The sequence below is a fragment of the Pleurodeles waltl genome, chromosome 11 (genome assembly GCF_031143425.1).
Source record: "Pleurodeles waltl isolate 20211129_DDA chromosome 11, aPleWal1.hap1.20221129, whole genome shotgun sequence".
NCBI lineage: Eukaryota > Metazoa > Chordata > Amphibia > Caudata > Salamandridae > Pleurodeles > Pleurodeles waltl.
The window spans coordinates 590,594,756-590,620,077 of NC_090450.1; positions in this window are offsets into that span (position 1 = coordinate 590,594,756).

A 25,322-nucleotide genomic window follows, 5' to 3' on the forward strand; every position below is an offset into this window, starting at 1 on the left:
ATCTCCGACTTGCTTGTGACTTTTGGACTTGGTCCCCTTGTTCCACAGGTACCCTCGACTGGAAATCCATCGTTGTTGCATTGCTGATTTGTGTCTTTCCTGCAGAATTCCCCTATCACGACTTCTATGTCCTTTGGGGAACTTTAGTGCACTTTGCACTCACTTTTCAGTGTCTTGGGGTGGGCTATTTTTCTAACCCTTACTATTTTCTAATAGTCCCAGCGACCCTCTACAAGGTCACATAGGTTTGGGGTCCATTCGTGGTTCGCATTCCACTTTTGGAGTATATGGTTTGTGTTGCCCCTATCCCTATGTGTCCCCATTGCATCCTATTGTAACTATACATTGTTTGCACTGTTTTCTAATACTATTACTGCATATTTTGGTATTGTGTACATATATCTTGTGTATATTTGCTATCCTCATACTGAGGGTACTCACTGAGATACTTTTGGCATATTGTCATAAAAATAAAGTACCTTTATTTTTAGTATATCTGTGTATTGTGTTTTCTTATGATATTGTGCATATGACACTAGTGGTACTGTAGGAGCTTCACTCGTCTCCTAGTTCAGCCTAAGCTGCTCTGCTAAGCTACCATTATCTATCAGCCTATGCTGCTAGACACCCTATACACTAATAAGGGATAACTGGGCCTGGTGCAAGGTGTAAGTACCCCTTGGTACTCACTACAAGCCAGTCCAGCCTCCTACACACACTCCACCCTGCGGCGACTTCGGCTTTCAATTGCTGGTTTGTGTCAGTGCTGGAGGTGGTGTCTCAAGTGGCGTGTCCAGGGTCCAGGACGTCACCTGCAGACTCTGACGGCTGCCCACTGGGGATGGGGCTAACGTCCAACAGAGTGGCATTGGCTGTCCATGTGGCAGTGCTGATGGTGGTGGAGGTGGCGGTGGCGGTGGCTGCGGTGGCGATGCTGTCCGTGGTGCAAGTGTCTGTTGTGGTGGATGGAGACACCATACCGTCTCCGGCAGCCTCGGATGGCTGATCCTTGGGGAGGATGCTGCAGCCTGACGTTGTGGCAAGGCGGTGCAGGTGACGGTCGGCGCGGCGGTGGTGACTGTGGTGCAGGTGGCTGCAATCCCTGATGATGTGGTGGTCACCAGCCCCTCACCAGGAGACATCATGCCCTGAGGTGATGTGCCCTTCCCCATATTGACAGTCGTTGATGGGACCTTGGCACTGTCCCCTCGGTGTTTAGGCGAGGCATTGCTGGGTGGGTGGTGTGACTTTGCCCTGCTGGAAGCCGGCCCCTTTTTGACCTTTGCAGGTGGTGGAATAGGGTGGTCTTTCTTATCTGTCGGTGGCACACTGGCAGCTCTGACGGGTGCCCCCTTCGATTGTACCGGACTAGCAGGGACCACAGCGGATGCAGATTTGGTGGCTGAGGTGCTGGGCTGGGCTGGGATCTAGACATCCTGGCCCTAGGGGAAGGACCGGGGGGGGGGGGGGGAGGTGTAGTGAAGAGTTTAATGTTAGCTAGGAAAAGTTTTTTAGACACACTTGGACGGGAAGATGGAGGGGGTGTGGGAGTGGAGGAAGAGGTAGTGGTTGTAGGAGGTGTACGTCTGCTGAGTTTTGGTGAAGGTGCATGGGCTGGAGGCTGTTGTAAGGATGGCTGTTGAGTGGGTGTGTGCCTGTGTTTGTGTACTTTGGGAGGAGGGCTCAAAGACACATTGGGAGAGGACACGGGATGTGTGAACGTGAGTGCACGTGAGCGGTGTGTAGTGATGGGCGTGCTGGTGATGAAGGCAGTGGCTGATGTAGTGCATGCAGGTGTGAGTGGAGATGAGACCGGGAGGTGGAGGAGGGGGACACAGTGGAGGAAGTGGATGTTGGTATGTATGCATGGGTATGGTGCTTGTGTGAGTTCCTGTGGGATGTGTGGTGCTTATGTTTTCCGGAGCCACTTTTGTGTGTTGATGTGTGTGAATGCTGGTCTGATGGTGTGCTTGGGATAGGCTGAGGTAGAGCGGATTGGGTCTGGTAGTGGAAGCAGGAGGGGGGAGCCTGGACACAGGGACAATGGCTGCCATCAGTGCTGAGGCCAGAGCCGGAAATGCTCTCTGTTGGGTCGCCACGCCAGAATGAATGCTCTCCAGGTATGCATTTGTTTGTTGCAAATCCCTCTCGACAACCTGGATGGCATTCAGAAAGGTTGAATGCCCAACAGGGAGGGATCGCAGGAGGTCAATAGCCTCCTCACTGAGGGCAGCAGGGCTGACAGGGGCAGGGCCTGAGGTGCCAGGGGCGAAGGAGATGCCCATCCTCCTGGGTGAGCGGGCATGGGAAACACACTGAGGTGCTGCGGGGAAGGCGGTGCTGGTGGGGGGTGGCGGCTATACCTGTTGTTGGAGTGGGCACAGAGGTGTCCGCCACCGCCAGGGAGCTTCCATCAGAGGAGGATTCGCTGGTATCCCCTCCTGTCCCAGTTGTGGAGCTCCCCTTGCACTCTGTCCCATTGGTGCCTTCACCCTCCTGGGCCATGTGGGATGCAGCTCCCTCTGTCGACGGTGCCTCTGCTCCTCCGCTAGATGATGATAATGCACACAAGGACAGGGTGACAAAACAATAAGGGGGGGGGGGAAGACAGAGAACAGACATGGTCAATGCCTGCAACACCACTACCGTTGGCGGACACAACACACAGGGAGCAGCCCTATGCACTAGGCCATGCACTACCAGTTAGTAGGAAAGTCACCAGGCCATGGGGTAAAATGCATAACGTCATTAGCTGCACACCTGAAACTCACAGGAGCCTGCCCAGTAGAAGATGCCCACTAACACTATTGGGGTTAGAGTGCCTCAGAGCCCGCCCAACAAGGGACCTACACTGCCATGTTCGCCTTGACCTAGGAGCACCCACAGGCCACGCCCCCCACCCAGATACTTCCTTAAGCGCGCAGAGTCAGATTTATGACACTGTACTCACCCCCTTGTGGCTGCTGTGATGGCCTCAAGCGCCCATCCAACTCCGGATAGGCCAGCGCCAGGATGCAGAACATCAGGGGGGTCATGGTGCGACGGGCACCCCTTCCACGTTGGGAGGCCAGCCCCAGCTGGGCCCCGCTGTCTTCTTGCTCCAGCAGCGCAGGTCCTCCCATCTCTTGCGGCAGTGGGTGCTCCGTCTATGATAGACCCCCAGGGGCTGCACTTCCTTGGCGATAGCATGCCAAATTCCCTTCTTCTGGTGGGCGCTGACCTAGAGGAAAGGTACAGGAGGAAAGAACATTACTCACCCGTCCGAACCGTCAGACTCATTGTCCATCAGTTCCCAACCATGCCCTGATGCACATACACTCACCATCCTCACATGCAGCCCTCAGCCCCCCCCACCCCCCAAATGTATCTTCCATCCAAACCACTCCAAACAGGCATTGCCCACGCATCATGCTCACAGTGTACTCACCTGTTTGTCTGAAGGACCATAGAGTAGGGTGTACTGGGGGAGGACTCCATTAACCAGTTTGTCCAACTCCTCCGCGGTGAAGGCAGGGGCCCTTTTCTGAGACAATCGAGCAATTTTTGCTTCCAGACTGAAGCAGCACTTGCAGTGTAGGACCTCTCCTGTTGAAGGTCAGGTATCAAGTGAGTGAACAGATAGAAAATGGTGGTCACGTCAGCGGCAGTGCGTAGCGTCACCGCCGGCGTACATTGCCATTGGCTCCTGGAACCCATAGGACCCAATGTTAAGCAATGCTGAATTACACAGCGGTCTTCGTTTGCCTACTGCGACTCAGCACAACGCCAGCACAGTTACCTCTTTTCCCCTTGTCCCTCCTCACAAGTCAGGCAGCTGCCATTTCAGGGGGCACATGGCATGGCAATTGACTGTGTCACAGCACATTTTGGCACATATACGGACTAACTATGCCACACACGGATTTACTCACATTACCGCAGACACACTTGTGCAACCTATGTGGTACATGACTGTAGGAGGCTGGCCTGGCTTGTAGTGGGTACCTGAGGTACTTACACCTTGTGCCAGGTCCAGTTATCCCTTATTAGTGTAGAAGAGGTGTTTCTAGCAGCTTAGGCAGATAGAAGGTAGCTATAGCAGAGCAGCTTAGGCTGAACTAGGAGACATGTAAAGCTCCTACTATACCACTGGTGTCATATGCACAATATCATAAGAAAACACAATACACAGATATACTAAAAATAAAGATACTTTTGGCATATTGTCATAAAAATAAAGTATCTCAGTGAGTACCCTAAGTATGAGGATGCCAAATATACACAAGATATATGTACACAATACCAAAAATATGCAGTAATAGCAAAAGGAAATAATGCAAGCAGTGTAAAGTTAAAATAGATTGCAATAGGAGCACATAGGTACAGGGGCAACACAAACCATATACTCCAAAAGTGGAATGCGAACCACGAATGGATCCCAAACCTATGTGAGCTTGTAGAGGGTCGGTTGGACTGTAAGAAAACAGTGAGGGTTAGAAAAATAGCCCACCCCAAGACCCTGTAAGGTAGGTGTAAAGTGCACCTACAACCCCCAGACAGCACAGAAGTCGTGATAGGGGGATTCTGCAAGGAAAACCAACACCAGCAATGCAACAGCAGTGGATTTCCGGACCTGAGTACCTGTAAGACAAGGGGACCAAGTCCAAGAGTCGCCACAGTGTCGAGAGTGGGTAGGAGCCCAGGAAATGCCAGCTGAGGGTGCAAGGAAGCTGCCACCGGATGGAAGAAGCTTGGTGTTTTGCAAGAACGAAGAGGACTAGGAACTTCCCCTTTGGAGGATGGACGTTCCACGTCGTGAAGAAGCTTGCAGAGGTGTTCCCACGCAGAAAGACCACAAACAAGCCCTGCTAGCTGCAAGGGTCGCGGTTAGGGTTTTTGGATGCTGCTGTGGCCCAGGAGGGACCAGGATGTCGCCACTTGGATGAAGAGACAGAGGGGGTACCCAGCAAGTCAGGGAGCCCTCACAGAAGCAGGCAGCACCCGCAGAAGTACCGGAACAGGCACTTAGAAGAGGAGTGATCCGGAGTCCACCCGAAGTCAGAAAAGGGAGTCCCACGACGCCGGAGGACAACTCAGAAGGTTGTGCACTGCAGGTTAAAGTGTCGGGGACCCAGGCTTGGCTGTGCACAAAGGAAATCCTGGAAGAGTGCACAGGAGCCGGAGCAGCTGCAAATCACGCGGTACCCAGCAATGCAGTCTAGCGTGGGGAGGCAAGGACTTACCTCCACCAAACTTGGACTGAAGAGTCACTGGACTGTGGGAGTCACTTGGACAGAGTTGCTGAGTTCCAGGGACCACGCTCGTCGTGCTGAGGGGGGACCCAGAGGACCGGTGATGCAGTCTTTTGTTGCCTGCGGTTGCAGGGGGAAGATTCTGTCGACCCACAGGAGATTTCTTCAGGGCTCCTGGTGCAAGAAGGAGGCAGGCTACCCCCAGAGCATGTTCCACCAGGAAACGGGCGAGAAAGCCGGCAGGATGAAGCGATACAAGGTTGCAGTAGTCAACTTTGTTGCGGTTTTGCAGGCGCCCTTAGCAGTAGCGGTCGATCCTTTGGCAGAAGGTGAAGAGAGAGATGCAGAGTAACTCTGGTGAGCTCTTGCATTCGGTATCTGAAGAATTCCCCAAAGCAGAGCCCCTAAATAGCCAGAAAAGGAGGTTTGGCTACCTAGGAAGGAGGATAGGCTAGTAAGAAAGGTAAGAGCTTATCAGAAGGAGTCTCTGACGTCACCTGATGGCCCTGGCCACTCAGAGCAGTCCAGTGTGCCAGCAACACCTCTGTTTCCAAGATGGCAGAGGTCTGGGGCACACTGGAGGAGCTTTGGGCACCTCCCCCGGAGGAACAGGTCAGGGGAGTGGTCACTCCCCTTTCCTTTGTCCAATTTCTTGCCAGAGTAGGGCTGGGGGATCCCTAAACCGGTGTAGACTGGCTTATACAGAGATAGGCAGCATCTGTGCCCATCAAAGCATTTCCAGAGGCTGGGGGAGGCTACTCCTCCCCAGCCATCACACCTATTTCCAAAGGGAGAGGGTGTCACACCCTCGCTCAGAGGAAATCCTTTGTTCTGCCTTGCTGGGCCAGGGCTGCCTGGACCCCAGGAGGGCAGAAACCTGTCTGAGGGGTTGGCAGCAGCAGCAGTGGAGACCCCGGAAAGGCAGTTTGGCAGTGCCCGGGTTCTGTGCTAGAGACTCGGGGGATCATGGAATTGTCTCCCCAATGCCAGAATGGCTTTGGGGTGACAATTCCATGATCTTAGACATGTTACATGGCCATGTTCGGAGTTACCATTGTGACGCTATACATAGGTAGTGACCTATGTATAGTGCACGCGTGTAATGGTGTCCCCGCACTCACAAAGTCTGGGGAATTTGCCCTGAACGATGTGGGGGCACCTTGGCTAGTGCCAGGGTGCCCACACACTAAGTGCAGTGGTAAATGGCTGTGAAATAACGTGGACGTTATTTCACTCAGGCTGCAGTGGCAGGCCTGTGTAAGAATTGTCAGAGCTCCCTATGGGTGGCAAAAGAAATGCTGCAGCCCATAGGGATCTCCTGGGACCCCAATACCCTGGGTACCTCAGTACCATATACTAGGGAATTATAAGGGTGTTCCAGTATGCCAATGAGAATTGGTGAAATTGGTCACTAGCCTGTTAGTGACAATTTGGAAAGCAGAGAGAGCATAACCACTGAGGTTCTGGTTAGCAGAGCCTCAGTGAGACAGTTAGTCATCACACAGGGAACACATACAGGGTACACTTATAGCACTGGGGCCCTGGCTGGCAGGGTCCTAGTGACACATACACTAAAACAACAAATATACAGTGAAATATGGGGGTAACATGCCAGGCAAGATGGTACTTTCCTACAAGCCCACAAAAACACTGGTGGGGGTGGTGGGTCCAAATCCTCTTCAAATCAAATCAAAAAGCCTTGGTGTTATTTATGTAAAGTAAAAGGACATTGGACAACTGATGCCAGTTGTCCAAAGAAAAACACCAAACCTCCCACTACCACAACCCCTACTGCACCTCTAGTGCCCCTAGTAATAGCAGTGGTGGTGGGAGCAAACCTACTGATAGCCAATCCAAGGGAGTAGCTGGCCTCACTTTTGGTAATTTAGCTGGGGTTGGTCTTGTTAGGGGGACCACAGAGGCTGTGCCAGTCTCTGAATGTGCCATTGATTTGGCCAACTTGGTTGCTTGTCCCCTTAATATGGATAAGTACAAGCAACTTCCCCTAATCAACGGTGTTGAGGTTCAGGCCTACAGGGACACAGGTGCCAGTGTTACCATGGTGATAGAGAAGCTGGTACACCCCGAACAACACCTACTTGGTCACCAGTACCAAGTGACAGACGCTCATAACAACACTCTTAGCCACCCCATGGCTGTTGTGAATCTCAACTGGGGGGGGGTTGCTGGTCCAAAGAAAGTTGTGGTTGCCTCAGATTTGCCTGTAGACTGTCTACTAGGAAATGATTTAGAGACATCAGCTTGGGCAGAAGTGGAGTTGGAGGCTCATGCAGCAATTCTGGGCATTCCTGGGCATATTTTTGCTTTGACAAGGGCTCAGGCCAAAAAGCAAAAAGGACAGGGTGACTTGGATCCTGGAACAATGGACCAAGTGCTCCCTAAAGCTAGGGGTAGCAAGGGTAAATCCCTACCAACTATCCCTCCCTCTACAGATGATTCTACTTCTGAGGAAGAAGAATTTCCTCCCTGTGCAGAACCTTCACCAGAGGAGCTGGCAGCAGACACTGCTGAGCTTTTGGGTGGAGGGGGGCCTACCAGGGAAGAGCTGAGTGTGGCACAGCAATCCTGTCCCACATTAGAGGGTCTCAGACAGCAAGCTGTCAAGCAGAAAAATGGGGATGTCTGTGACTCACATAGAGTTTACTGGGAGGACAACCTCTTGTACACAGAGGCAAGGGACCCAAAACCTGGAGCAGCCAGGAGATTGGTCATTCCCCTGCAGTACAGAGAGTTCCTCCTAACTCTGGCACATGCCATTCCCTTGGCTGGGCATTTGGGCCAGATCAAAACATGGGAAAGGCTTGTCCCCCTGTTTCACTGGCCTAGGATGTCAGAGGAGACAAAAGATTTTTGTAAGTCTTGCGTGACCTGCCAAGCCAGTGGCAAGACTGGTGGCACTCCAAATTCTCCCCTTATTCCACTACCTGTGGTTGGGGTTCCCTTTGAAAGGGTAGGGGTTAACATAGTTGGCCCCCTTGACCCTCCTACTGCTTCAGGCAATAGGTTTATCTTGGTGGTAGTGGACCATGCCACAAGATAACCTGAAGCTATTCCTCTAAGGACCACTACAGCACCTGCAGTGGCAAAAGCCAACCTGGGAATCTTTTCCAGGGTGGGTTTTCCAAAAGAGGTTGTATCAGACAGGGGTAGCAACTTTATGTCTACATACTTGAAGGCAATGTGGAAGGAATGTGGTGTAACATACAAATTCACCACACCTTATCATCCACAAACAAATGGACTGGTAGAGATGTTTAATACAACTCTCAAAGGAATGATAATGGGACTCCCTGAAAAACTCAGGAGGAGATGGGATGTCCTGTTACCTTGCCTCCTTTTTGCTTACAGGGAGGTACCCCAGAAAGGAGTGGGCTTCAGCCCCTTTGAACTCCTATTTGGGCACCCTGTAAGAGGTCCTCTAACACTTGTTAAGGAGGGTTGGGAACAACCTTTAAAATCTCCTAAGCAGGATATAGTGGACTATGTACTTAGCCTAAGATCCAGAATGGCGGAGTACATGAAAAAGGCCAGTAAAAACCTTCTGGCCAGCCAAGAGCTCCAAAAGCAATGGCATGACGAGAAGGCTGTTCTGATTCAGTACCAACCAGGACAGAAGGTGTGGGTATTGGAGCCTGTGGCCCCAAGAGCACTCCAAGACAAATGGAGTGGACCCCATCTCATTGTTGAAAAGAAGGGCGAGGTCACCTACTTGGTTGACCTGAGCACTGCCAGGAGTCCCCTTAGGGTGCTCTATGTCATTCACCTAAAACCCTACTATGACAGGGCTGATCTCACCCTGCTCATGGCAACAGATGAGGGACAAGAAGAAGAGTGACCCTCTCCCGGATCTCTTTTCCTCCACTGAAGATGATGCTCTAGTGGAAGGAGTAGTTTTGGCAGATTATCTTACTGCAGAGCAGAAAGACAACTGCATAAATCTCCTAGGTCAGTTTTCTGAACTCTTTTCAACTGTGCCAGGCACCACATATCTTGGTGTGAACACACAATTGATACTGGAGACAGCATGCATGTCAAGAGTAAAATATATAGGCAGCCTGACCATGTCAGGCACTGCATAAAGCAAGAAGTTCGGAAAATGCTTGACTTAGGAGTGGTTGAACATTCTGAAACCCCATGGGCCTCTCCTATGGTGCTTGTACCAAAGCCTCACTCAAAGATGGAAAAAGGGAGATGAGGTTTTGTGTAGATTACAGAGGTCTCAACCAGGTAACAAAAACTGATGCTCACCCTATACCCAGGGCAGATGAGCTCATAGATACACTGGCAACTGCCAAGTATCTAAGCACCTTTGATTTGACTGCAGGGTATTGGCAGATCAAATTGTCAGAGGATGCTAAAGCAAAAACTGCATTTTCGACTATTGGAGGGCACTACCAATTCACAGTAATGCCCTTTGGTTTGAAAAATGCACCTGCCACTTTTCAAAGGTTGGTGAATACAGTCCTGCAGGGGTTGGAGGCTTTTAGTGCAGCATATCTGGACAATATAGCTGTCTTTAGCTCCACCTGGGATGATCACCTTGTCCACCTGTGGAAAGTTTTGGAGGCCCTGCAAAAGGCAGGCCTCACTATCAAGGCTTCAAAGTGCCAGATAGGGCAGGGGAAAGTGGTTTATCTGGGACACCTGGTAGGTGGAGAACAGATTGCACCACTTCAGGGTAAAATCCAAACAATCATGGATTGGGTTCCCCCTACAACTCAGACCCAGGTGAGAGCCTTCCTAGGCCTCACTGGGTATTACAGGAGATTCATTAAAAACTATGGTTCATTGCAGCCCCATTTAATGATCTCAGTAGCAAGAAGATGCCTAAAAAGGTATTGTGGACAGCTAGCTGTCAGAAAGCTTTTGAGCAGCTCAAACAGGCCATGTGCACTGCACCTGTCCTAAAAGGCCCATGTTACTCCAAAAAATTCATTGTTCAAACTGATGCATCTGAATTAGGGGTAGGGGCAGTCTTATCACAACTCAATTCTGAGGGCCAAGATCAACCTGTTGCTTTTAATCAGCAGGAGGTTGACCCCCTAGAGAAAAAGCGTTGGTCTGCCATAGAGAGGGAGGCCTTTGCTGTGGTCTGGGAGGTGAAGAAGTTGAGGCCATACCTGTTTGGTACTCACTTCATTGTTCAGACAGACCACAAACCTATACTTTGGCTAAAACAAATGAAAGGTGAAAACCCTAAATTGTTGAGGTGGTCCATATGTCTACAGGGAATGGACTATACAGTGGAACATAGACCTGGGAGTACCCACTCCAATGCAGATGGACTCTCCAGATATTTCCACTTAGACAATGAAGACTCATCAGGTCATGGCTAGTCTTAGTGTCCTTCATTTTGGCGGGGGGGTGGGGGTTGTGTAGGAAAGTACCATCTTGCCTGGCATGTTACCCCCATATTTCACTGTATATATGTTGTTTTAGTCTATGTGTCACTGGGACCCTGCCAGCCAGGGCCCCAGTCCTCATAAGTGTGCCCTGTATGTGTTCCCTGTGTGATGACTAACTGTCTCACTGAGGATCTGCTAACCAGAACCTCAGTGGTTATGCTCTCTCTGCTTTCCAAATTGTCACTAGCAGGTTAGTGACCAATTTCACCAATTCTCATTGGCATACTGGAACACCCTTATAATTCCCTAGTATATGGTACTGAGGTATTGTGGTTCCACGAGATCCCTATGGGCTGCAGCATTTCTTTTGCCACCCATAGGGAGATCTGACAATTCTTACACAAGCCTGCCAATGCAGCCTGAGTGAAATAACGTTCACGTTATTTCACAGCCATTTACCACTGCACTTAAGTAACTTATAAGTCACCTATATGTCTAACCTTCACCTGGTGAAGGTTGGGTGGAAAGTTAATTAGTGTGTGGGCACCCTGGCACTAGCCAAGGTGCCCCCACATTGTTCAGGGTAAATTCCCCGGACTTTGTGAGGGCGGGGACACCTGTACACGCGTGCACTATACAGTACATAGGTCACTACCTATGTATAGCGCCACAATGGTAACTCCGAACATGGCCATGTAGCCTCCCCCCAGCCCCTGGAAATGCTTTGATGGGCACAGATGGTGTCCATCTCTGCATAAGCCAGTCTACACGGGTTCAGGGATCCCCCAGCCCTGCTCTGGCGCGAAACTGGACAAAGGAAAGGGGAGTGACCACTCCCCTGACCTGCACCTCCCGTGGGAGGTGCCCAGAGCTCCTCCAGTGTGCTCCAGACCTCTGCCATCTTGGAAACAGAGGTGCTGCTGGCACACTTGACTGCTCTGAGTGGCCAGTGCCATCAGGTGACGTCAGAGACTCCTTCTGATAGGCTCTTACCTGTGTTACTAGCCTATCCTCCTTCCTACGTAGCCAAACCTCCTTTTCTGGCTATTTAGGGTCTCTGCTTTGGGGAATTCTTCAGATACTGATGCAAGAGGTCACCAGAGTTCCTCTGCATCTCTCTTTTCACCTTCTGCCAAAGGATCGACCGCTGACTGCTCAGGACGCCTGCAAAACCGCAACAAAGTAGCAAAGACGACTACTGCAACCTTGTACCGCTTATCCTGCCGCCTTCTAGACTGTTTCCTGGTGGTGCATGCTCTGGGGGTAGCCTGCCTCCTTTCTGCACCAGGAGCTCTGAAGAAATCTCTTGTGGGACGACGGAATCCTCCCCCTGCAACCACAGGCAACAAAAAGACTGCATCACCGGTCCTCTGGGTCCCCTCTCAGCACGACGAGCGTGGTCCCTGGAACTTAGCAACTCTGTCCAAGTGACACCCACAGTCCAGTGACTCTTCAGTCCAAGTTTGGTGGAGGTTAGTCCTTGCCTCCCCACGCTAGACTGCATTGCTGGGTACCGCGTGATTTGCAGCTGCTCCGGCTCCTGTGCACTCTTCCAGGATTTCCTTCGTGCACAGCCAAGCCTGGGTCCCCGACACTCTAACCTGCAGTGCACAACCTTCTGAGTTGTCCTCCGGCGTCGTGGGACTCCCTTTTGTGTCTTCGGGTGGACTCCGGTTCACTCCTCTTCCAAGTGCCTATTCCGGTACTTCTGCGGGTGCTGCCTGCTTCTGTGAGGGCTCCCTGACTTGCTGGGTGCCCCCTCTGTCTCCTCATCCAAGTGGCGACATCCTGGTCCCTCCTGGGCCACAGCAGCATCCAAAAACCGTAACCGAGACCCTTGCAGCTAGCAAGGCTTTTTTTCGGTCTTTCTGCGTGGGAACACCTCTGCAAGCTTCTTCACGACGTGGGACATCCATACTCTAAAGGGGAAGTTTCTAGCCCTCTTCGTTCTTGCAGAATCCACAGCTTCTACCATCCGGTGGCAGCTTCTTTGCACCCTCAGCTGGCATTTCCTGGGCATCTGCCCACTCTGGACATTATCGCGACTCTTGGACTTGGTCCCCTTGTTCCACAGGTACTCAGGTCTGGAAATCCACTTTGGTTGCTTTGCTGGTGTTGGTCTTCCTTGCAGAATTCCCCTATCACGACTTCTGTGCTCTTTGGGGAATATAGGTGCTCTTTACACCTACTTTTCAGGGTCTGGGGTGGGCTATTTTTCCAACCCTCACTGTTTTCTTACAGTCCCAGCGACCCTCTACAAGCTCACATAGGTTTGGGGTCCATTCGTGGTTCGCATTCCACTTTTGGAGTATATGGTTTGTGTTGCCCCTATACCTATGTGCTCCTATTGCAATCTACTGTACCTTTACATTGCTTGCATTACTTCCTTTTGCTATTACTGCATATTTTTGGTATTGTGTACATATATCTTGTGTATATTTGGCATCCTCATACTGAGGGTACTCACTGAGATACTTTTGGCATATTGTCATAAAAATAAAGTACCTTTATTTTTAGTATATCTGTGTATTGTGTTTTCTTATGATATTGTGCATATGACACCAGTGGCATGTCTCCTAGTTCAGCCTAAGCTGCTCTGCTATAGCTACCTTCTATCAGCCTAAGCTGCTAGAAACACCTCTTCTACACTAATAAAGGATAACTGGACCTGGTACAGAGTGTAAGTACCCCTTGGTACCCACTACAAGCCAGGCCAGCCTCCTACAGTACCTGCCTAAGCCATGCTCCTCCTGGATTGTGGCTGGGAATTTCCACAGACCGGCAGGTAGCTCCGTCCATGACGCTGCTAGTTCCCACTTCTCGGTTGTGCTGCAGAGCATCTTCAGCGCTTGAGGGCACAGGGTTGTCCATCTCCCAGGCACCGAATGGCATCTCAGGGTTGTACAGCGTGGCACCCTCCTTTGGTTCCTGTAGCTTGTACGGTGTCTTTGGCCTCTTCACATGGGGGCAAGTTAGAGTCTTCTACAAACCTCTCCGGAGGTGTTTTTTTCGGATCAGCCTCTTACGGCAAGTCTCCTACCATATGTGACTCCCTCCATGGAGTAAGCCCCGCCCCTTTTAACTTCAGAGATCAGGGTTTAAAGGGCCAAGCAATTTGATCGGCCTGTGGAAAAGTGAGACATTTGACTGTTGGCTCCAAATCATTAGGAGAGGAGCCAGGTGCATACACCTCCACGTCACACACGGGTAAAGCAGTGGGACCCAATGATATTCCAGTTGATTTGTTTATAGATAACTGGCAATAACTTGTTAATTCAGTAAAATGGAAAGGTATTCCTTCCTCTTGGTCTGAACCAGCAACTGTCAATGCCTTTAAAAAGGGGGATAGATACAACCCCATGTTGCTGCCCAATCTCACTGCTCAATAGTACAGTAAAAACTTTAGGTAAGGTGTTGTTGGAGGGGTTACAACATTTGGCAAAAGAAAACTCTATAATCTCTGACTTACAGTACAGTTTTAGGAAGGGTTTTGGCATCTTACAAAAATGCCTGAACTTGGAAAGTACACAAAGAATAAGAAAGTTTTTTGATTCCTGGCACAAATGGACCTCAGCAGTGCTAACCATATCAAGTTATGGCAAACAATGTACTTTATGGTTGCTGATCCTCAAAGTTTTCATTTGCCCACTCACCTTTATCAGAATGTTAACTCTAGGGCCAGGTTTGGGACGGGAGAGGAAAGTACTAGCCCTTTTAAGGTGGAAAAGGCAGTCAGACCAGGATGTGTTCTGGCACCATTTTTATTGACATTGTATATAAATGACCTTGAGCAAGCCCTCTTGCAATCTACTACTGATTTACCTAAGATTGGCTAGGTTGAGACCTGCTTTACTAAAAACAGATGAAGTGGTTCTTTTGGCCCGCACTGCAAATGGTCTTCAGTCTTTGTTAGATCCATATACATAATTTATGGACAATCTGAATGTAAATGTCAATCTAAAAAAAGTTCTATGTCATGATTTGGGGGAAGAGATTCCTAAAACTAGACAACTTTTTAGTAACAATACTGTAAGTTTAAAAAGTCCCTATGTTTTCATATTTGGGAGGCTTATTTGATAACCAGGGGAAATAGAGACCCCCCAAATGCAACTAAAGAAGACAACTACCTCTGTAATCCGGTATGCCTCAAAACTTGGGTCTAGGCCAATTAGAGAGATGCTAATAATTTATAATGGTAAAAGTGTATATATAGAGATTTTGCATCATCTCTTACAGGTGCCAAGATTCAATTTGATGTCAAACAGTTCACTTTGGCATGGGGATAAAAATGTGTGTTGTGGTCAATATTGAAAGACAGTAGTGAAGTATGAGGTAAGTAATCACACCTCTCAATTAAATCATGTCAGTGGGTGGCCTTGTTCTTCATTCAAAACTCAGTTTGTGTTTCATTTCTTGTTCATAAGTAGCTGAGCTGGACTAGGAGATTAGTTGAGAGAGGGATGCAGTATAAAGGAACGGTGGTTACGACCAAAAGGGCTGGGGTTTGGTCCTTCACAGTATTCTGGACTTTGTCAGCGTATGAATAACTTTGTAGGAATAGCTTTGTTCTAAGTTAATGTTCTGACTTCAATAGCCAAGATAAAAGCCTTTATGGCCTTCAATGTATTAAGATAGGAATGTCCCCCACATGGTAAATGGGCATCTAGTCCTGCCTTGCAAGCCTGTCTGCTTATGTATCTGGTATCCTGACTTTTATTTTGGTCCGACATCATGCTGAGGTCCATGATCTCTCGTGTAACTGTGAATAAGAGAATACCAAGCATATGCCTTCATAGTGGGCAGAGGATTATTGTCCCTAGCCTGGGTTAGCATATCAAGCGGTGGTTGCAGTGTACTGTTTGTTGTGATCCTATAGTTGACTAGGCCTTTTTATGTGTCAGTGAGAGTGTGGCCTATAAACCCTTATTGTGTAAAGTTCTGCTGTTATGTGAAATCCAGTACCTTGCTCTGACTTGTTATGTGTAGGCTGAGTGTGTGCGCGCATAATATGTTTGTCATATATATATGTGGACTTAAGATTGTTCATCTCCAAATGGTAAGAGCAATAGTCTACACTTTCTGTTAGAAAAGCTGAGGGACTCTCTAGTGCCTAGTTTCCTGCTTGCATGATGAAAGAGGGAAGGAGTCTGTCTTTTCCTGTAGGAGCAGAGGCCCAGTGTGTTCCTGATCTTAGGAGCACCAGAAAATGAGAATTAACTGAGAAAGAGAGCCAGTAGTAGCCTGTGCTGCAGTGGGTCTCCCGGTCTCTTCACAGATCCCCTCGAGAAATGCACCCAAAAGGCTATTTAACATTGTACAAATCTGTATGCCCTCCCGGCCACTGCTTTGGGCAACAATTTGGTGCTGCCGAAACCAATGGTGTGAGAAGCTGCAACATTACCATAGAAGACCTGATCGGCCTCAGAAGGCTGCAACTGCCAGCAATATACAATGGTCTGCATCAGCCCCAAGGTGGGCTTCATGTGCCTTGCCGTGGGATCCATTTGTACCAGCCCGGAGGAGAGCTGCAACTGTCTTGTCACAGGATCTATTAGCACTGGCCCAGAGATGAACTGTTGCTGCCTTGTCATGGGATCCATCAACAATGGCCCAAACATGGCTGCAACTGCATAGACACCACAGTCGGAGCACCAAGGACAGCTGAGCAGCAATCATCTGTCCCCCAGCTGCATCTCTCCAACAACCGCTACAGTAACAAGATGTGACTTAAGGTGGGTCGCCACACGTGATGAGGACTAAGCAGCTCCAAAGTGCTGAAGCAAGTCCAAGGATTTGAGACTGTTTCTGCCCAGTAAAACAAGGGTAAGAAAAAAGTGAAATGATTGTGGAAAATGTATATTGCACCTCAGCTTAAATCATGCCTCTGATGTATATCACTGATGGACTGTAAAAAAAAACAGGATTACCTAATGGTGTGGAGCACCCACAGCGGAATGGTGGTCACAATAATCACTCTGTATTCACAAACTGGTTAGTGTAATATTTAGTTCTGTTATGATTAAAAAGTATTTTCCTTAAAGACAAGGGCTGAGGTGAACATCAGTTAACTCAGTCTGTTGGTTGATTATTATGTTCAGAGCTCTTGTCCACCACACTATCTCCCTGAGAAGCCTGTGACTGGTTGCCCTCACTACACTTAAAGTCAAGTGCAGAAAGATTTGCACTTGACCCATTTTGCAGACTCATAGTAGGATGCAATTCAGGACACCAGTGGCAAACGACTTGAACCACCACAGAGGGGAGCCAGTAAATCCTGTTGTCTGATCCATGGGCCCTCAAACAAGGTATGGTAAGTGGAAGGTTGATATATTTTTTAAAACTATATTTTAATTGATTTTTCAGAGAACACAGCAAAAAAAAAGCAGTGCAAGGTCTCAAGTACAGAGTGGAAGAGTACCACAGCCACATGTTGTGGCAATGCAATAAGAAACAATAGCAAAAATAGCAGAAATTGGGTGCCCAAGAAGACACAACAAAAACAGTGTGTCACTTCATCCAAGTCATCAAGTCGTTAACATAGTAATAGATAAATCAATGTCTCACTTGGCTGTTACATCAATAAAACAATGGCTCAGTTCGTCAAGTTCACATCTCATCATTCAAGCTATCATCTGAGCTGCAAGAGCCCTCAACATTAAATTTATCAAGGAGGAGTCCCCATGCCATTATCGCATCCATAGCATTTTCAGCAGTATGAGTAAGGTGTATGTGGGTCTGTGGAAGATTGATATTAAAGTACTGGATCATGAATTCCATTTTTCATACAAGTTAATGGGTTCATATTTTTGGTTGTGTTTTTCTTACAGGGGGTTTTGTATACCTTGAAACTACAAAGTACATATTGTATTGATGCAGGAGGCTATGGTGGTCATTACGACTTCAGCGGTCTTTTTTCAAGACCACTGCCGCCAACTGACTGCCATATTTTGACTAAGGTAGGATCTGACCCCATCGGCCTGACTGACGGAGGAGGAGAGGCAGTTCCAGCACCGCCACTCCAACAAGACTCCACCTGCTGTATTACGATACATAATACGGCATGGTGGAGTGCAGTCAGGGGTGTGGTGCTGGCGGTGGAAAACGCCAGTACCCATCCCCTCCTGGATGATCACTTCGCTGGAAAAGGTAAGTTAATCATCCGAAAGGGGGGGGGGGAGTGTTGGGTGCATGTGTGTGTGGTCTGGGTGTGTATGTGTGCGAATAGGGGTGTCTGGGTGTGTCTATGTGTGCGAATAGGGGTGTCTGGGTGTGTGTGTATGGGTGCGAATTGGGGTGTCAGGCTGCGTGAATGGATGCGGTGTCTGGGTGTGTGACTGAATGTGGAGGGGGGAAGTGCGTCAATGGATGCGGCGAGGAGGAGTGCATGAATGGGTGGGGTGAGTGCATGAATGGATGTGGTGGGGGTGTGCATTATTGTGGAGGGGGGTGTGAGTGTGAATGGGGGTGTGTGTATGGTTGTATGCGGTTGGGTGGGGAAGGCAGCGTGCATGTGCCTGGAATGTGGGGGGAGGGTGTCTGCATGTGCATGGAAGTGGAGGGGAGGGTGCGTGCATGTGTGTGGACGTGGGGGGTGCCGACGACAGGAATGGAGATTCCTGCCGCAGGGCGCATTACCGACAGGGTTTTTGTGGCAGTGCGACCGCCACAGAAAGCCTGTCAGTCTGCCGGTTCATAATACCACCGGCAGTCTCATGGCTCTTGCCGGTCCAATCACCCTGGTGGCACTAGAAGCATTGTGGCGGTTTGGCTTCAGCCAAACTGCTTATCTCAGAATGCGGCGGTCTTCACCACCAGGTCCGCAGCGGGGAGATCACAATGACCAGCTATCTCTTACAAAAAAAAATGAGTAGGTCAGTTTAATGCAGCCCAGTCTGACACTATGGTATGGTCACTGATTAAGGGTTCTGGGTTGACGTCTGAAATTGTGACATTTGAGTCCAGCAGGGTAGGAAATCTGAAGTTCTGAATCTTCCTTTGCTTTAGTTCAACAATAAGCTTACACAGAAACTATGTATGGTAATGATTTTTTTTAGAGCAAAATCATATTTAAAAGGAAAACAAGAGTTTCAAAATCACGCTTGGCACAACATCAATAGGAGTGTAAGAACACATGTAGAGCAAAAATCAGTCTGTGCAAGAGTAAGAGCGTGAAAACAGATTTAAGTACAAAAACACATTTATGTGAGGCATCATCTCTGGTGTAACATAAACAGGAGCATGGAGACACTTGGGTGCAAAACCATTTTAGGAGGACAAATCACATTTATTGCACAAACAAAAACTACAAATTCATGATTTTCAGCAGGAGCATGACATCACATTTAGGTGTAAAGGCTGTGCTTCTTTATGGCATCACTTTTGGTTGACAGGAAATCGAGATGAGGAGAATATCAGCATGACTATCAAAGACATTTAGAAGACATAACAATAGTGCTGGACATCTCAGAATTATATTATCAAGGTATCTCTCAGAGCATGTCTACTATATTTATTTTCTCTAAGAATGATTTCCACCTATTGGTTGGCATCCAAGATGATGTGATCTCAGCTCTCTTCCCATTTTATCTAGCAGATGATTTGTCTATGTTAAGGCAGGTCTTCAGGTTAGCCTATAATCTTAACAACAGATGCAGTGTGGATAGGAGCTTTTGAAGGAATGACTTCTGTAAGGTCTCTTCGTATCTTTCCTAACCGCTGTTTGCATTGCCCGTTGTCTAAATTGTACATAGTGAAAACTTTCTTTCTGAGGAACCCCGTACACCCTTGAAAAGACCTAATGGCACCCCCAAAGAAGAGATCTCACAGTGTAAAACAATACCCTTTGTTCCAGGAATCGAGGAGGATCCCCCCCCTTCTGCAAAAGAAGCCCTCATTGGCAAACAATGTGGTTAGAGGGGAGGGGTGAGTGGTCAGTTGGCCCCAAATTAATAATGTAATTCATGACAGATGATTTATATAGATTTCACCCCATTGGTTATGTGGGACTCGAGGGACCTCACCCAGTGGCTGACTGCCTAGTTTCTGGTCAACGAAGCACCAGAGTCTGTTTCACATCATTGCCATTCTATTCCATACCCAAGATGAGATGCTTGAAAGTAGTGTAGAAAGGAAGTTACTGTAGGAAAGCAGCCTCTTTCTAGCATGGTTACCCCCACATTTGGCCTGTTTGTGAGTGTGTGTAGTGTATTTTTACTGTGTCACTGAGATCCTGCTAGTCAGGACCCCAGTGCTCATAGAAAAAATCTATATGTCAGTATGTTTTTGCCTGTCTCACTGGGACCCTGCTAGCCAGGACCCCAGTGCTCATAGTTTGTGGCCTAATGTGTATGCCTGTGTAGTGCCTAACTGTGTCACTGAGGCTCTGCTAACCAGAACCTCAGTGTTTATGCTCTTGCTGCTTTTAAATTTGTCACTGTAGGCCAGTGACTTCATTTACCAATTTCAATTGGCATATTGTACCTCCCTTATAAGTCCCTAGTATATGGTACCTAGGTACCCAGGGCATTGGGGTTCCAGGAGATCCATATGGGCTGCAGCATTTCTTTTGCCACCAATAGGGAGCTCAGACAAACCCTTACACAGGATTGCCATTGCAGCCTGCGTGAAACAGTGTGCACACTATTTCACAGCCATTTTTCACTGCACTTAAGTAACTTATAAGTCACCTATATGTCTAACGTCACTTGATGAAGGTTAGGTGCAAAGTTACTAAGTGTGAGGGCACCCTTGCACTAGCAAAGGTGCCCCACATAGTTCAGGCCCGTTTCCCCAGACTTTGTGAGTGTGGGGACACCATTACACGCAAGCACTACATATAGGTCAATACCTATATATAGCTTCACAATGGTAACTTCGAATATGGCCATGTAACATGTCTAAGATCATGGAATTGTCCCCCCATTTCCAATCTGGTATTTGGGAGCCAATTCCATGCATCCAGGGGGCTCCACTATGGACCCCCAGTACTGCCAAAGTAGCTCTCTGAGGCTTGCGCTGCAGCTACAGCTGCTACCACCTCACAAACAGGGTTCTACCCTCCTGGGGTCTGGGCAGCCCAGTCCCAGGAAGGAAGAAAAAAGCATTTCTGTGTTACACCCTCTCCCTTTGGAAATAGGTGTTACAGGCTGAGGAGGGGTAACCTCCACCAGCCTCTGGAAATGCTTTGAAGGGCACAGATGGTGACCTCCTTGCATAAACCAGCCTACACCGGTTCAGGGACCCCTTCTCCACTGCTCTGGGAGTGACCACTCCCCTGTCCATCACCACCCCCGGGGTGGTGCCCAGAGCTCCTCCAGTGTGTCCCAGACTTCAGCCATCTTGCTTTGCAAGGTGTGGGGGCACTGTAGAGGGCTCTGAGTGGCCAGTGCCAGCAGGTGACGTCAGAGACCTCTCCTGATAGGTCCATACCTGATAAGGTAGCCAATCCCCCTCTCAGGGCTATTTAGGGTCTCTCCTGTAGGTTCTCTTCAGATCCTGCCTGCAAGTTTCCTTCAGGAATTCTCTGCAACAACTTCAGACTCTTCTGACCTTGGATCAACTGCAGCCTGCTCCAAGAAACGCTGTAACTGCAACAAAGTGTCTACAAGAGACACTTTTCTTCAGCAACCTCAGCTCCAAGTCAGCAACTGCAACAGTTTCCACGGTGTGCACCCTCTGGGGACTCACTGTCTTCATCCTGCACCAGAAGAACCGAAGAAATCTCCTGTGGAGTGACAGAGTCACTCCCCTGCTCCAAGCAGGCACCTCCCAAGACGACGACCGGTACCCTGGGACTCTTCTCACGACGATGAGCCTGCTCCTAAGGATACAGAGGGTGGACATCATCGACATAGACTGTCCTTAGGTTCTGCTGACGCAATTTGGAGGAGGTAGGACCTTGCCTTCGCCGACAACGACGGTACCCTTGTGTACTGTGTCGTCTTCACCTCCTGAGGTCTCTGTGCATTCTTAGCAAAATTCCTTCATGTACAGCCTGGCTCAGGTCCCCAGCACTCCACCCTGCAACGCTCAACTCGATGAGTTGTTCTCCAGCTGCGAGGGACCTTCTTTTGTTGTGCTGCATCAACCGCGTTTTGCACCTCCTTTGAACCCAGCTTCTGGGGGTGCTGGCTGGCATCCTGAGGGCTCTCTAAAGTGCTGAGAGCCCCCTCTTCCTCCTCACACAGAGTTGAGGCCCCCAGGTTACTCCTGGGTCCATCTAGCGCCATTTTGACGAACAACACACTTTTTCGTAGCCAAGGCATGTTGGCGCCTTCCAACACAAAATCTCGTCTGCAACGATCTTCACGCCATGGGACATCCATTGCATCGTGCAGGAACCCACTGACATCTTCCTTGGGTAATTTCTACACTCTTCGTCCAACCGGGGACTCTTCTTTTGCACCCTCTTCTGGGTTGGCAGGGGCTCCTGTCCTTCCTGGAACTTCTTCCCACTTCTGGACTTGGTCCCCTTCCTTTGCAGGTCTTCAGGTCCAATAATCCAGCAATTGTTCTTTGCAGACTTGGTTGGCTGCTGCAAAATCCCAAAAACGAAGTGTAGTGTGTCCTAAGGAAACATGCAGTACTTTACTCCTACTTTTCTGGGCTCTGGGGTGGGGTAATTTACTTACCTTTACTGTATTCTTACTCTCCCAGCGATTCTGCACACACTACACTTGTCTAAGGAGGCATTTGTGATTCACATTCCACTTTTTTAGTATATGGCTTGTGTTGCCCCTAGACCTATTTTCTCCCATTGCATTCTATAGGATTTCCTACTGGTTGCATTGTTCTATGACTAGTTACTTGTCTAATTTTGGTGTCTAGTGTATATATTGTGTATAATACTTACCTCCAGAAGGAGTATTGTCTCTAAGATATTTTTGGTACCGTGTCACCTAAATAAACACCTTTATTTTTGATAACACTGACTATTGTCTTTACTTGCGTATATGTACTGTGTAACTATAAGTGGTATTGCATGAGCTTCGCATGTCTAAGCTGCTCTGCTATAGCTACCTCAATCAGCCTAAGCTGCTAGAACACTACTACTTCACTAATAGGGGATAACTGGACCTGGTATAAGGTGTAAGTACCCAAGGTACCCACTACAAACCAGGCCAACCTCCTACAGTTACGTTAGTCCCCTGTTTGGGTGTTTGACAATTTGCCACCAGCCTAGTCATCAGGTGCCTGTTGGACCAGAAAACTCTGTTACAGAGTTCCTTTTATCTAGAGATGTTGCATTGACTCAAATCTTGTGATGTAGCCTCACTTTCAGAATTTAGATATGTCTACCCAGTGCACAGTCGTGCCATGTTCATTTCCCTGCCCCCAGCTTGTGAAATTCAGCTGAGAAATTTTCCATGGTGCAGATGCTTAAGTCCAGAATCAGTTTACGACCCCGGTGTTTAAGGCCCTTTCTTGTACAATGACAGAGGGGAACAAGCCTGTAGTTGTTTCAACAGTGTAGAACCTCCTGCGACTATCAAGCCTTTGGCAGTGCTTCCTAAGGAGGGGAGCAACAAGAACAAAAGTGTACAGTGCCTGTTAAAGGACTGAAAAGCTTTGAGTTTCCCTTCTTCCATCTCTTGGGCTACAACGTAATCTTTCATTTCTGAAATATCACTGAGCATCTGGCACACTCATAGTGTATGTTCCAGTGGTTTGTTTGCTTTGCTGCCTCCTTTGTGAAATTTCATGCCCACTATTGCTAAGATATAATTGGCCTTCTACTGCTCAATAGTGAATTTTTGCTGACCCCTCAGATTCAAGAGCTGTTGTCAACCTTCTTGGAATGGTGAAAACATATGCTCCGGATTCTTTAATATCCGATAAAATTTGTTCAGGGGAGCCTCTGTCTATGTTCTCAGGCATGCAGCTTTTTCTGTCAGGGTGCCCAGAATGACAACATTAATTGCATTCCAAACTATCCGGTTATCTACCTCTACTGTGTCATAGAGGGCAAAATATTCAGTTATCTTTCTCTTAACTGTATCTATTATTACTGGATCGGGTAGAAGTAGGTCATCCAGCCACCAGGAAACCCTGCATCTCTGAGGCTGTAAAAAGGCCAGTTAGATGTCCCCAGCACCAACCCACGACCATTTGTGGAGTTTGGTTGAATTATTCAATGATATTCAGAAGCTTATTATCCACGAAAAGGTAGTCTATCCTGGCATATGTGCCACGGGCAACCGAAAAGTGAGACTGTTTCAGACTAAAGGGGTGGCAATGACTCCATGTATCGATCAAACCCAAATCCTCAAGCGCAGAGCTTCCCAAAATATTTAGAACCACAACCCAATTTTTAGAATGACAAACTTTTGAAACTTACCTTACTTTAATGGACACGAGGCAAGGTGGTGATGATTTTTTAATGTAATAACAGCAATTGTTTGTATACATCACAATCTGGACCAGGCTCATTCAGTATCAGATTGTGGCCAAGATATTGATCTGCAGATAAAAATTCCAAATGGTGAAGTGCACTGGAGTCTTGAGCTGAACCAGTTTTCAGAGTGGGGTGCTGGACTGTGACATCTATTCACTAAAATCACAAGGTTTCTGAGACCTCTTGGTGTTGATACCAGTGGTATGAATTCATCTGAGAAACCACTTCTGCAACAGAGTAGAGGGAAAGGCCTCTTATCTATTTTTGTATTAAAACAAGGCCCAGTGATATATTGTGGACTCCATAAATATATAAATTTGCAATTTTATGTAGCTCGAACATGGTCCAAGTCCATTGGAGCACTTCACATGAGCACCTGATTACTTTACAATGTCAGATTTGTTTTATTATAAGCACAGAAGATTAAATGATTTGCACAGGATCAAAGGATGTTGAGCCAACGCAAAGATTCGACCAAGTTCTCCAGATCCAACGGCAGCAGCTATGACTTTAGCATACATCCACGCATTCTACTTTATATGTGAAAGTCATACACAAGTGTTACGTTTGTGTATGATCACATATACTAGAATGTTTATCCAGAGCCTTGCTTGGGAATACTTGAATACTTGCAAGAGTTTGTTTAAAAACTGGACTTAAGGTCATTCTTTAGTACTTTAGGACTTCTGCAATCCACCAAATATCATCTCACAAACCACCAGTCGATCCCGACCCACAGTTTAGGACAACCTGCTCTAGTTCCTTCTTCTCACCCAGATACAACTCAGGCATTACCCCTTGTCTCCATTGGAAAGGGTGCTGTTGTGCACCATTAGTATACTGGGATCTCAAGGCCTGAGGCAGTCTATCATCCTCTGACTGGTCCACCTTAGAAATTCTTTCTGTCCATGTTTTGGGGCTTAAGTCGGGACAAAGAAGAGCAGAAGGCACTTCATGCCCCCCACAGAGAGGGACTGCCACAGGTATTCCATGGTCACCGTCCCCTCTCACTTAGCATTTCTTTTACACCAGGTCTAGAAAGTAGTCCCATTTAGAGATTGGAGTAGAAAAGGATACCAGGCACAACTGGCTGTGTCAGTTCCATAAACCAATGTCCCATCCAGCCACCACCTTTGCAGACCACCAAATCACCCTCTTTATCATTATTTCTAGGCCCACTGACGTCCTCAGGTACAATCTCTCAACTGGCACCCTTCAACTAATACAAGTCTCAAAGTACTTGCAGCTCATCCAATCGTCTACATCTCTGATGATATACCAAATGTGAGAAATAACTATTTCCTTGATCCCAGTGATATCCACCGATTTGGG